The sequence below is a fragment of the Gymnodraco acuticeps genome, unplaced genomic scaffold, assembly GCF_902827175.1.
Source record: "Gymnodraco acuticeps unplaced genomic scaffold, fGymAcu1.1, whole genome shotgun sequence".
NCBI lineage: Eukaryota > Metazoa > Chordata > Actinopteri > Perciformes > Bathydraconidae > Gymnodraco > Gymnodraco acuticeps.
Genome location: NW_022991003.1, coordinates 763,264 through 777,591, shown reverse-complemented (window position 1 = coordinate 777,591; position 14,328 = coordinate 763,264). Strand labels below are relative to the sequence as shown.

At 41.5% G+C, this 14,328-nt stretch overlaps 1 protein-coding gene across 2 annotated transcripts in view; it reads left to right on the top strand.

Moving 5' to 3' along the window:
* cspg4 (chondroitin sulfate proteoglycan 4) overlaps window positions 1-14,328 on the top strand; it is a 73,414-nt gene that overhangs the window by 15,519 nt on the left and 43,567 nt on the right. The window contains exons 1-2 of one of the 2 annotated variants that reach the window (XM_034236166.1): window positions 2,423-2,475; window positions 3,230-3,299. The exons of the other annotated variant lie outside the window; for it this stretch is intronic. The gene's annotated coding sequence lies outside the window, so the exon portion shown is untranslated. Of the gene's footprint in view, window positions 1-2,422; window positions 2,476-3,229; window positions 3,300-14,328 lie in introns of those variants that run through there. 2 annotated transcript variants of the gene reach the window in all.

Genomic DNA, 14,328 nt, shown 5'->3' with positions numbered 1-14,328 from the left:
AGCATACCATGTTAAATAGTAAGAGCACCAAAGGCTTGGAGTTACACATGAATAATTGTGTTGTAATTGACTCAAATTCATCAAATGGGTTTCCTTAAGTCGCAGGGTAATGGCCAAGAGGATAAATGCCCATTAGCAGTTGTTAGCTAATAGAGGTGCTCAGTGTACTCATGTGTGCTCTCCATTGACAAGCATTTCAACACATTTCTCCATTGTATGTCAGAAATCCTCACTTGTATTTTGACTGCAGCTTCTCATTGAACACGACTGTTGCAGATAGTGCTGCCACATCGAATAACAGAGGCAGTTAAAAATAAAACATGTTATTAAGGCCTTATGAAGCTGCTGTCGCACACAAAATGACGCTATTGGAAACAAGACCAACGCCCAGACACAAAGCCATGGCTTCTGGTGACACAGCGGATCAGAAACCTCCAGAAGGAGCTCTTTTGCCCAAAATACATCTTTCTGTTGCTCACCAGAAAATCCCCTCCTCCCACTGGGTACACTGCGTACTTTTTTCTTTGAGTCTTTCTTTCCATTAGCACTTCCCTTTGCTGGACTTAGGTAAGTTTTTGAGAACACAAAGACTCCTTTTACACCAGTCATCTGAAAAATAACTTTTGGTACCATTTGTTTAGTGTGCTTTTTTGTACGGGGAGGCTGTTTGCTCCACAGCCTGTGTTGGATGACCCCTCCCTTTTGCAGGCCTGCAGCTCATAAATGTTTAAAAAAAGAGCCTTCTTCTCTTCGATCCAAAACCACCTCAAAGCTTGGCAGAGTTAAAGAACGAAGGCAGTAAAATGTAGCATTCCTTGTCATCAGCTGCAAAAAAACACTGTTGTTGCGCTTCCAATGTGTTTGTGATTTTAATCCCCATGTGCAATTCAGTTTTCAGTTGTTTGTAAACTCACATGTTTGTTTGCTTACCACACCCCATATGTGTATCTATCATGTGGCAGAATCATTACTGTAGACATACTCTCCACATGGCAGGTGAGGGCACACCCGGCTTCACATTCATATCATTAGGCGCACAGGGGAGCCACTAGTGTTAACTGCAGCTAACGTGGCTTGCTCAAAGGCACCTCGTTGGACCTTTTTAGTGGGAGGAAACAGCATTACCCAACCCCCAAGCTCATTCAGGGAGTCAAACTAACATCCCTGCAGTCATAAACCCTCTGTAACCTTCATGCCACCAGCACAGGCATATGCTCTCGCTCAATCGTGAGCATCGAAGGCTGTGTGGATAGAATTCAGCGTGTCTGTGGCTTATCTGTGAGAGCAGAAAATGGGGATCCTTGCGTGTGTGTGTGTGTGTGTGTGTGTGTGTGTGTGTGTGTGTGTGTGTGTGTGTGTGTGTGTATGTGTGTGTGTGTGTGTACGTGTAAGTTTTCGTGTGTGGCCATCCGAAGCATAAAGACAGATGGATGTGTCATACATTATAAGCTTCTCATTTTGGTCGCTGCCAAAATATTCAGTTCTGTTTGTTTTATTTATCCATATGTCCTCCGTTGATCTGCGGAAACTTTTTAACAAGCGTTTTTGCCAAAAATATGGTTAATAAATAAGTTTAGATTCCTCCCAATAGTGACAATCTTTATGTGTTTTGGTCTGTGAATACACTTGTGACAGCCATAAAATAACTACTTATATATCAGGTATTACATTTAACATGCTGTTGATATTAGAAGTAAAACACGTATTTAATGCTCGTTAACAAATATAAAATAAAAAACTGAGAATGTCACCCTTCACAAGATTCAAAGAAAGGAAACAAAATGTCTTGCAGCTTTGAGAAATAAAAACAACTGATGATCAAACTGCCAATTACCCACTTTCAATGGTATGATTCAGACAGCCACTTCTCAACCAGCTATTTGCAGTGATGGCTTGTTTAATTACACTGTCATCACTTAGCTCTTGCACATTATTCAATTAATTCAAATGTAGACTCAGCAGGAAGGCTTGAAAATGTCTGGCTCTTTATTTTTAGCAGTTTAATTAAAGCACAAAGCAGCAGTACATTTCCTGTAACTTCTCTGAAAATGGGAGGTGTTATGTTCACACCTATCATTTTTGAAGTGAAGTGTGTCTCGTGTTCATGCACGCTGAAAGCAACATACAGTATATAGCCGGAAAGAAAAGTGTGTGTAGGAGCCAATTAACTGTGGGTATAAAGGTAGGAACCTATGTGTGTTGGTGAGAGGTTCCGCCGGAAGGCCCATACAGTTTTTGACCACACAAACGGAACACACACACACAAGGAGCACACACGGAACACACACACACAAGGAGCACACACGGAACACACACACACAAGGAGCACACACGGAACACACACACACAAGGAGCACACACGGAACACACACACACAAGGAGCACACACGGAACACACACAAGGAGCACACACGGAACACACACACACAAGGAGCACACACGGAACACACACACGGGATTACAAACAAGCAAAAGGTATTGTGTAAACCGTAATATCGTGTGGTGAATGCTGGGAAGAAACCAGTAAAAAGGGAAATAAATGGACTATTTCGAACTGGAAACTTTGTTTCTAACTTTTATTCGGCAGCAAACAAGGTGTGCGTCAATTACACCCACCAAGCGGATCCTCAGAGGCTTAAAGCATTGGCTTAGCCTCTACAGTGTGTACTAGATGTCTTCCTAAAATGCGTGGAGTTTAATTTGTCAGAAAACCAACCAACTCATGATCCCTCAAAATGTTTAAATTATACCATCTGAACATCAAACCAGCCAAGCGAGCATCTTCTCCTTTTTGTCCTTTTTGGTTAGACCTTTGCTTGTCATTAAGTCTGGGTGACATTTGGGTGCACGCACTCTAGTGGCTTTCACTTTTTCAAAGGAACTGATTGCACACACTGAAAGAGATGAAAAAGATATCACCCACACACATGATAGGAAAAACTGCTTGATAATGAGTCTTTATAAATGTCTGACCCTAATAAGAGCATAATCGCATTGGGAGCTGTGAAATCATATGTTCACCCATTAGCAGAAGCAACACACTTCTCAGTCTCTCCGATTAGTCCAAGAAGCTCCCAAAAGGGCCGTTAGCATGCACACTGGAGAATGTATTTAAATCCAGAGGAATTTTAATTACACTCGGATAGCTTTTAACTGGGTTAGCTTGTGTTGTTTACGTGTTTAATTAATGGATTCGTAAGCTGTTTTTCATTTCAACCCCCGAACTCAGACTGAAGTAAACAAGCAGACACAACATCGCAGGTGACGTCGAGGACTTCTTTGAATCTTGAAAGAAAAGGGTTAGGAATTTAAAACTTCTTTAACAAATGAGCCAGTAACGAGTACTTGAATCCAGTCTCCACTTCACAAAATGAGGGGGGTTAACCTCTTTTGATGATCAGCTGATATATCGTACATATATTTGAACACTGTTTTCAAGCATGTGTTTGACAGGCATCTTTGAGGTACTACTCATTGAATCAAAAAGAAGAATCTAATAATAAGATGTCTAATTTCATCAAGGGTTAGACATTTCTACAATGATAGAAAAATATGATTCTATGATTTGTTTGTCTGATGTGTGAGGCGGCTGTGAGGGACCCGAGACCTTTTGCAGGAAGCGTGTTGCCAGCTTGACAGATCATGCAGATCTGTGAAAAACTGAAAAAGCTAATCCTCAGAGTTTTGATTATCATATCCGCTGGCATCCCATTTCAAGGAATTGGATCTCCCTGTGAGGTTAAGAGATGTAATATATGCATGTTCAGACCATGTGCTGCATCAGTGAGTGACATTCTGCAACATTTGCTTACTTAGCCTGTAAGCACCAGCAAACAGATCTGCAGATGGTTTACGTTTGTAATGTAGGCCTCCTGTCCCACTTTCCCCCAATGCATTACAGGTGAAAGCGTATATCATTTTAACTTTAATGACGCTGAAAGAGAACGGAAAAGTTTAATCTTCACATACTCTTCCTCTTCCCAAACGAGCCAGATGGAACATAAAGCATGATAATTCCCTTTTTTGGAAAAAGTTCACGGAGATTTTATACGGCCGACATTCAAGTAACAACCGATGAATAACAATAAACGGCCTACATCCATACAGGTGTCCAAGGGGGATTCTGCTGGAGGTCAAATGAAGAGCGAGTGTAACAGAGAAAGCCTTCCTGAAGCCTCAAAAATCTAACTTTAAAAAGGGATTATCACCAGTTTTCTAACTTTTGGATGTTTGGCTCCATGATTGACATCCAGGTTTTTTAACACAGATGAAGAGCTTCCTCTGAATTTAAAGACACTGCAGTATATTGGAACAATTATTGGTTCTGTAATAGTTAACGCACACACTGTGATTATGAATGAGCTGAGGAAGTTAAAGTCATAGCTCAATAGACATTGATTAAAGTGAATCACTGTGAAATCTCTGCATTGTTGAAGGCTACGCTAGGCGAGTTGTTACTCTTTATTAAAATATCAATTCCTTATTAAACTCATGTGAATAAAATGGGACTGTAACAGAAAGGAATATCAGTTATTGGAGTACGGTATATGACTTTTCTTTCATTCTTTTTCCCACATTTTTATTGAGATGATTATTACATTACATTACATTTAGCTGACGCTTTTATCGAATCATGTTTCATAGAGCTAAAACATTTCAAGTGCTGCTCAACTGGCTTTAGATAAGCCAGTCCTTTGTTAGTATATAAGTTATTTGTTAGTAATTCTATCGCTCGAATTAGAGTCGAAAGAGATTAGTTTTCAGTCTGCGCCGGAAGATGTGTAAGCTTTCTGCTGTCCTGATGTCAATGGGGAGCTCATTCCACCATTTTGGAGCCAGGATAGCAAACCCACGTGTTTTTGCTGATGGGAACTTGGGTCCCCCTCGCAGTGCGGGTGCACATGCAGGAAGACCAGCCAGGAGGGAGTTGCAGTAGTCTAGGCGTGAGATGACGAGAGCCTGGGCCAGAACCTGCGTTGCTTTCTGGGTCAGCTGGGGACGTATCCTCCTGATGTTATAAAGAGTGTATCTGCAGCAACGGGTTGTAGCAGCGATGTTTGCAGTGAATGACAGGTTGTTATCTAGGGTCACACCCAGATTCCTTGCAGTCTGAGTCGGGGAAACAACAGAGGGGCCGATGTTGATTGTTAGGTCAAGAGTGGGACAATCTGTTCCCGGAAGGAAGAGCAGCTCAGTCTTGTCAAGGTTGAGCTTGAGGTGGTGAGCAGACATCCACTGAGAGATGTCAGCTAGACAAGCAGAGATGCGTGCGACGACCTGGGTCTCTGAGCGGGGAAAGGACAGAATTAATTGGGTGTCGTCAGCGTAGCAGTGGTATGAAAAACCATGCGGGCTAATGACTGATCCGAGCGAGTTTGTGTACAGGGAGAAGAGGAGGGGACCAAGAACAGAGCCCTGAGGGACCCCTGTAGTTAATTGACAAGGGTCGGACTCAGACCCTCTCCAAGTCACCCTGTAGGTACGGTCTTTGAGGTAGGAGGTGAGGAGGGAAAGTGCAGAGCCTGAAATTCCAAGTTCTTGGAGAGTGCGAAGGAGGATCTGATGATTCACCGTGTCGAATGCAGCAGACAGGTCCAGAAGGGTGATTATAAGTCATTGTGTTTTACGCCATATAGTCCCAGTTCAATATTGCCCTTTTATATATATTACTGATAGAAAAAACTAAAATAAAGGAAAAACACAATAAAACCTACACAAAAGGAGATATTTTCTTGAACTGTGAAATACTGTAATGCCAATGTTGACCTTATTACATCCAATAAAGCTGTCAATTCAGTTAAAGGAAATCCCACTGGAGGGAACTTGTAGCCTGTGTGTACCATTTGCATGTATCCTTTATAACACACTTCAGGAAAGGGAAAACCTCAAAAAACAAAATAGGGCCCCTTTAAGACACATCAAAACACACATCAAAACACACCCTCTCTAAATCTTGATATCATCCCAATTAAACAAGAAATGTCACAATTGACATATTGATATACAAGAAGAAAGTCAGCTTCAGAGGCATCACTTCTTGTGTCAAATCATATAACGACTAAAGAAGAGTCCTCATCAATTTCATGCATCTAAGGTTCATCTATGGTGGTTGTCACTCGATGGATACTTTAAGAGCAAAATATAAGCGTAATTCATAAACAGCAGTGAGCAGAAGAAGTTAGATCTTTAGCCGCACTAATCATTTTTGTCATCCTTTGATATAAAGCGATCACCGACTTGCTGAGTTATAGCTTTAGGTTTAAAGTTCCCTTTGCTGCTAGCTGTTTAACATCAAAGAGCTTTTAAATGTAAAGTAAAAATGCAAAATCCCAAAGTGAAAGTCAACTTGTCACTATTAAAAGAGGATTGAGTCTATATAGTAGGCCTACGATATAATTGACCTCCAATGCTGTTAAACAAGACGTGTGGTCAGAGTGCCAAATGGCAGCATGTTAAGCACATGTTCATAAAACATTAGGAGGGAAATGGAGAAGAAAGGAGGTGAAGGACAGAGCATTTGCTCCAGAAGGGACCATTATCTGTAATGGCACCATCATGACGTACTTTCACTCACCCACAGTGCAGGGAGCAGGAGCAGAGAAGTAGACTCTTTAATTAATTCACTTACATATTTCAAAACCCATGGTACACAATGTGTTCTTAGTATGATGCTAATAAAGCTTGCTGAATAGCTATAGTATATATATGTAACACATGGAACAGATGATTACAGTATGCAGAAAGTAAACATGTATAGTTTGTTTTCTATAGTAGGTTCAGCATCTAAAAGGAGTTATGTTGTAACTAAATTAATTAAAAGTCTTATTACAGTATATTATAACTAACTATCCAATATAATACCAATTCTAGTTTTCTTTGGTTCCTATGTTTCTTTTGTGCCAGGGATATATAGCTTACAAATAAGTCACGTATGTTAAAGAGGCCCTAATATGCTTTTTGGGGTTTTCCTTTCCTGTGTTGGGGATATTATGGAATGCATCTAAATGGTCTGAAAATGCTAATATCCCAAAGTCTCTCCAGAGGGAGTTTCTCTCCCACACATTCTGCCTGAAACGCCTCCATTGGACTCCTTTGATTACTTCCTTAACATAGTGACATCACTATGTAACATTCGGGCCTCTTTGACTAGCACTCCAACATATTGAACATGATAGGCTTAGGGGCGGGACATTTCGGTTGACGAATCACAACAGAGCCGGCCAGCTAACCAATCAGAGCAGACTGGGATCTGGTTTCCGACAGAGGGTGAAAAGAGGTGCTGCAGCACAGGCAGTATGAGACAAATAAAGACCTTTTAGAACATTAAAGCATGGAGACATGTCACAGTAGAGACACTACATACAAATTTGAACCTGTGTTTTTTTTTTTTATTATTATTTAGAGACAATTCTTGCCTCTCATGTTGGTTGAATGGAAAGTATGTATATCAAGTAGTGTTATTGTGGATGTGGCTGACAAAAAAAGTCAAAATATATCAGTGTTAAAAAGTAGCATTGTGGACACATTTGAAAGTAAAACTTTTCATACAATCAATATCTGTATTTGCAAAACAGACTTTAAAACCCTCAGGATGTGTTCTTTATTTTTCTCCACTACTTCAAAGTTTACAATCCTCGTCTCGATCAGGTGCTTTTTTCGGCTGCAGGGTATTGCAAAAGACGAGCATTGATTTTAGTCATCGTCTTTGTTTTTTGTTTCAAGACAGTGACTCTGTCTCCACGGAGCTCTCGCCTCTAGCAGTGAATTAGAAAAAACATATTCCTCACTTCCTCTTTCGCCAGTGCTCCGTTCTCTCCCCTGTTTTTTTTTATTTCTTCTTGTGTTTCTATGACAATGATGCATCCCAGACAAGCTCCAAGTTCAACGCAGAGTTGTTCCAGCAGTGAGATGGGACGGTGGTAGAAGAAAAATATGTTCTTAACGAATGATATTGCGTTTGTTTTTTAAATATAAATTGAGGTCCGGGTGTAATCCGGTCACAAAAGGCAAGGCAAGGCAAGGAAAGTTTATTTATATAGCACCTTTCAACACAAGGCAATTCAAAGTGCTTTACAAAAAACGAAAGACATTAAGAAAATGGCATTTAAAATCAGTCATTAAAAAGAAAAGATAATAAAATAAACATTAAAAGAAAAAATACATGGATAAAAGTTACAGTGCAGTTTAAGATATGAATAGTTCAATTAAAAGCAGCGGCAAAAAGAAAAGTCTTTAGTCTGGATTTAAACTACAAAACTACAATTTTAGACAGAGATTATCTAATATGAATGATTTAAGAAAAGAAGAAAGTAGAATTACATGTTAACTGGGACTCATTGAATGGCACAGGAACCTTTTCTTTTAAACATGTATTTCTTTCATAGTTTATTTCAGATTAAAACAGTAACCCATTATTTAAATTAGTTCTCGTCTCGATCAGGTGCTTTTTTCGGCTGCAGGGTATTGCAAAAGGCGAGCATTGATTTTAGTCATCGTCTTTGTTTTTAGTCTCCAAGACTGTGACTCTGTAATTAGAAAAAACATATTCCTCACTTCCTCTTTCGCCAGTGCTCCGTTCTCTCCCGTTGATGATATCTCTGTCTCCCCATCAGTCCCTCTCATTGTCACTGTGTTTCAACATGGTGCCCCTCCAGCCCCTTGATTCATCTAAGTCTGACAGCCATGTCAATATTCACCAAGCAAAGTGGGCAAAAAGCCATCTAGCGTCACGATGAGATGAACAAATGTGTTCATAAATCTAAATATAGAGGAGCAGTCAGCATTGTATGTAAAACTACGTGTAGCGATTTGGGTGTTATGGACAAAATCTGTGCGAGCCATCTATAGCACGTCTTATACCATCAAATTACTCACCCATGTGTGGCCCCCTCATCAGTACACGTATTGTGCCGTGGCAAGATTAAATATCTGTGATGATGGATGAAAGGCTCACGCTGTTTGGATTAGCAGATTTATTCCAACACAGTGTACACACATTCTCAGAACATGTGCCCTAAAACATAAAGCAGGTAAATATGAATGGATGCTGTGATAGTTTATTGATGGAGCAGCCTTGAGACACAAAAGCATTGAGACACTTGATAAATGGATTGGACAGATCTTGTCAAATGAAAGCAGATGGCTTATGTTCCCAGAGTCATTGAGGATAGTTATATATCAGCTGTGTTTTCAACATGCTGCATCATCCTTTCTTTTAAACATTGTGGTTCATGGGCGGCCTCCCAACCCTTAAGCCCAGGGACACCAATCATTTTCCAGTTCTTTCCAGCAATATTCTAAGCAAAATGCATATCACTCGGCTGGATGTGAACCTTTTGACATCTAATTAAAAGCTGATTTAAACTGCTTAATGTCTACAAAGCACATTATCTAGCTTCATTGACAAAACTACAGTGGATATTTCTTACCAAGGTGCTTAATTTATCCACATGTTTGTATGTGTACCATCTTGTAGGCTACTGTACCTTTTTATTGTAGTCCAACCTCCATAAATGAGTCCTGAGAAGCAATCCACCTCCAACAATAGCTGCACTGATCCACTGTCAAACTCGAAGTGGGTGGTAAAATATGGGAGGGAGTTTAATTTCCCCACAATCATCTGCAACACATATGGTCGCTTCAAACACACTGTTGAGCATTTAGTCGAGTCAGCCAGGCACATTTAGCGGTTACACAAAAGAAGACGAGCAACTTCTCTCAGATAAAATGAAGAACTAACACTGTAATCAGTCAGAGGCGATGAGGTTTATTACTCGTAATTATATCTGTTGGATACACTGAGAAGTTGTTGAAACAACAGCCCATTCAAACTCGCTGCTCTTGTTATCCTCTTTATGCAAATTGGATGTAATAAGGTGTTTGTCTGTCTATCTGCAGAAGCTCTTTGCCAACTTACAGGAACAACAACAGCTGCCTGATGAGGCTCTCAATATTTTCTTCACTTGCTCTTTGTACTTTTTAGCAGATTGTTTTCAGCTTCCCAGAAATATTCTTCCCAGTTTCTCTGGGTCTTTCTCATCATATTTCTTGCCCTCAGAACATTTTGTCTGTCTAATCTTTTTCTGAAGTTGTTTGTTGCATTCTGTCTTTGAGGCACATGATCAAATCAAATCTGACTCATGACCCTTGTCACAAGTTACCCTTTTTATGAGGACTTAAAACCAATGAGACGGTTTTTCACTGGATAAAAGATGGCACTGTTTGTTTGTTCGAATTCCTAGTACAAACGTTATTCAAGTATTCATGACAAATGACCTTTTGCAGGTCCTCCATATATTGACTGTGCTGTTGGTAGCAAAGGTGGACATTAAGTCACTTTGGATACAGGTTCAGGTACAACTTGTTCATTTGTGCGATGGCTGCTGGAATACATCCACGAAACCTCCTGTCCCACATAACACCTTCCATGGTAGAACTTTCCGCCCTGCTTTTGTCCTCCACTGGCCAAGATGGATGATTCTGTCTCAAATGTTGGAAGCTATGAGTAAATAATAAATAAATAAGTAAGTGCTTCCAGGGGCCTATACTACGAAGCTGGTTCAACCTAACCTGGATATGTTTGAGTTAGCCGGTTGGCCTAATCCAAAACATACGCGCTCTCGCTAAACGGTACTACGACGCTGGTTATCAAGTGGATCGCTCAAGCCAGCCGTGTCCTATCTAGTTAGGTGCGCGTTCACATGAAAGGGGTGGTATCTGGAGCATTCGACCAATCACAAACATGGAGAAGCGTAGGCTACTGACAGCGCAGCGTCATACTTCCTGAATATAATATTAGACATATGAAGAAGTTAAACTTTAAACATCCATGACTTAAACACTTTATCCAGGATCAAAGCCACATAGCTGCACCTGCAAGGTGAATACAGCTGGTAACAGAACAAGTGTTTGAATGCGTACATTAACAGGTTTATGATATCACTGCCCCGTCTAAGACACGATCTGACTTTAATTACATTTGACTCGAGTGTTTCGTTAACTTAATGTGTTGCTTAAAATAATACTTCTGCATACAGTATGTGACACTGTGAGTGTTGCACGGCCAGATACGGCTCAGCTGACTCAGATAAGGAAATATATGATACATTAAGATGTGATATGCTGCGGACTGTACTTAATGTTACTCTGATCCGGTTACTTATGTTGTGGCAGATATTTAAGTAAGCTTTCTTAACGCTAATGTTATAATAGTCAGATTGCTCTGAAGATGGAGGTGATATTCTATTAATGTTCACGTTCACACAGTCGGTGATTTTTGCCGGCCGTCTTTCCTGCAACGGCAGCTTTTCTGTATTTCCTTTCTCCTGTAATATGACTTGATCGCTTTAAACTCCGCACACTGAGCTCTGATTGGTCAGCAGGCAGTGCTTTCACTGAGTTGAGCTCTTAGCCTGCAACCTAACCTGGTCCCGACCAGGTTAGCCGCTAAGCATAAGTTACCATGGAGATCTAGCCTGCTAAAAAGAGAACCAGCTTCGTAGGACCGGAAAGCCGGAGTTTTCCCTGAATTTAGCCGGCTAAGCGAAAATCCTGCTTCATAGTATACCCCCCCAGGTGTAGCAATGGCTGCCAGCCACATTGGAGGTATTTGGACCTTTAGAGTAAATGTGGCCATGAGCAGCAGAACATGTCTGAGCTGAACATAATTCAATGGTCATTGGGAATAATTGTGTGGTTTATGGTGGGAAACAAATATCTACTACATTATTATCAGCGACTGCAAAGCCTTTGTTGTGAAAACTGTAAAGAAAGGTTTCATTTCCAGCAAGGTGAAGGTTAGTGCAGCCGTCATAGATCACACCATTGGGCTTCTCCTATTGCTACATCTGTACTCTGCACAGCTGCCAAAGGGCGTGAGTTATGTACAGTAAACATTGGCTCTTGCTGGAGGATGCATGTTGCCACGACGTCCCTCCAGGCCCACTGCAGTGTGCAGAGCTGCTGCTGTCTGTGAATAATTTGGCAGGGTTGCAGTATTTGTTCCCCCCTTGGGTCATTTTGTCACCACATGTTTAGACCATTGCCAAGAATGTGATATGAGTGTTTAGGCCCAACAAGAACAGTGTTTACGGTTAATGTGTATTCTTGTGTTGAAGCCTCAGATGCCTTGCGTAGGCAGTGATGACTTCCCATGGCAGATGGCAGGATTTTTTTAGGGTCTGTAGAAAATGACATGTGACAATACTTTTTGCCGGTTCCAGTCGCTTAACACATGTGGTGCTTGTTTTATCATCATTTCTACCACTAACGGAGCGTCTACACTACAGCTTCAAAAAAAGCTTGGAGCTGGGCGTGTCTGAAGCTTGGGGATTTTATTCGAGCAACGCGACCAACAACCAATCACATGTTTGATGACTGACTGTCATTCCCGCCCCCGACATACAAAGCAAAAAACCCCGGGGATTTTATGCGAGCAATATATATATAAACTCCCCAAACAGGCGAAAACCTACCAGTTTCACCCACTGTCTCTGCCACCTCCCTCCATGCCTGGTTCCTCCGGTTTGTATCCCGGTAGGTGAAGAGGGTCTGGTCATACAAAACCGGGTGATTTGCTACGGCGATAATTCGTTTCTCCTCCATCTTTTTTTGAAATATAGAAATGAACGGCGGGATATCTCTCCCAGCTTAGACGCGGTTTGATTGGCTAGGGCTTGAGCTGTCAGATTTTCAGAAACGGGATTTGATTGGCTGGCGCTGGCTACTCCGGCGTCTCCGGCGTCAGAAGTTGAACATTGTTCAACTTCTGACGCCGGAGACGGACCGCTATGCTACCCACAATTCAGTTCGGCGAAAAGCGAGGCAACGTGACGTCACCCCATTCAAAGTGAATGGGCAGACGCGTTGGAAACCGTTTTTGAAGCTGTCGAAGCTGTAGTGTGGACGGACCGTAAGGAGCTCTTAAAGCTACTTGCTTTCTCCTGCATTTTTAACTTCTAGGTGTGTGTGTGTGTGTGTGTGTGTGTGTGTGTGTATGTGTGTGTGTGTGTGTGTGTGTGTGTGTGTGTGTGTGTGTGTGTGTGTGTGTGTGTGTGTGTGTGTGTGTGTGTGTGTGTGTGTGGTGTGTGTGTGTGTGTGTGTGTGTGTGTGTACGTTTGTGGAGCAGGGCATTCCTGGAAAAAGTCATTCACACTCTTTGAAACTACTCTGTTTAAAGAAAGGTTAAATAAACAAAGGTCATATTTTCACACTGGACCAAATCCCCACTTCTGCCACTTAGTGCCTTTTCAAAAAATCATTACTGTTTTGACTGCTTTGGTTTGGTGTACTTTAAATTAACAATTTATAATGTCACTTGCATAACAACAATAAACTTATATGGCGTTCAACATCACTTAGTGTTAACCAAACACATATATTTTTTGTTGACAAATCAAAACTGCTTTAATCAGATCAGAAATGTGTTTGTGGAAAAGAAGAAAGAGCAAGACCTGTTTCAAATTCAAATCACATCTAACTACCACCATTTTCCACTGAAACCAGAGCTATCCTTCTTCAAGTCAGAACTTCAACAATGAAACCAAACCGTGCAAATTGTGGGAAAATAAAATGGATGTACGAGTTGCAGCTGGAACATTAAAGTGCAGTTTAAGTTGTTTCTCAGCGTTCCCGGGTTTTCCATGTTATATGCTGTTTATTTTTGGGTTGAAAACGGCGGGAAGCAGGAGCCCTACTAACTTCTTCCGAAAGGAGAGTCGAGCTGTTTTTGGGAGGAAAGTGGCTGTATGGTCTGGGTGGAGCAGGGCGGGCCTCCACAACGGTAGCCTGGTGGAAAACAGTTAAATAAATGGCGGGACACGGTGGGCTGAATCAGCCAGCAGGACGTGGATGACTGACTGCCAGGTTGTGAGACGTCTAACTCATGGTGAAGAAAATGAGTGTGTGTGTGATTGTGTGTGTGTGTGTGTGTGTCCATGGCACGATATGTGCATGGGTGAGTGTTTATGTTTGCACCATGTACTTCTGTCTTTGGGTGTGTGCACTGGAATAGTTTAGAGTAATGCCGGTTGATGGAAGGGTTGGAGAGCAAGCATCTGGATAAAGCATTTATCTGGGTCTAAATTCAGTGGAGTTAAGCAAAAGAGAGGTGTCTCCAGGGTTTTAGGGGAAGGGTTGGCTGGTGAGGGGGATCAGTCTGAGCTGGAGAGGGTCAGTCTGGATGTGTGTGCCTTCAGCTGGTTCTCATTATGGGGCTAATGTGACGCTCTGATCTCAAACACACACTGACTTTGCAGACCAGGTTAAAGCCGGATATGGGTTTTGGGAGGCCCCTTAACTGCAGCTTCTGTATCATAGTTTCCCTCCTTG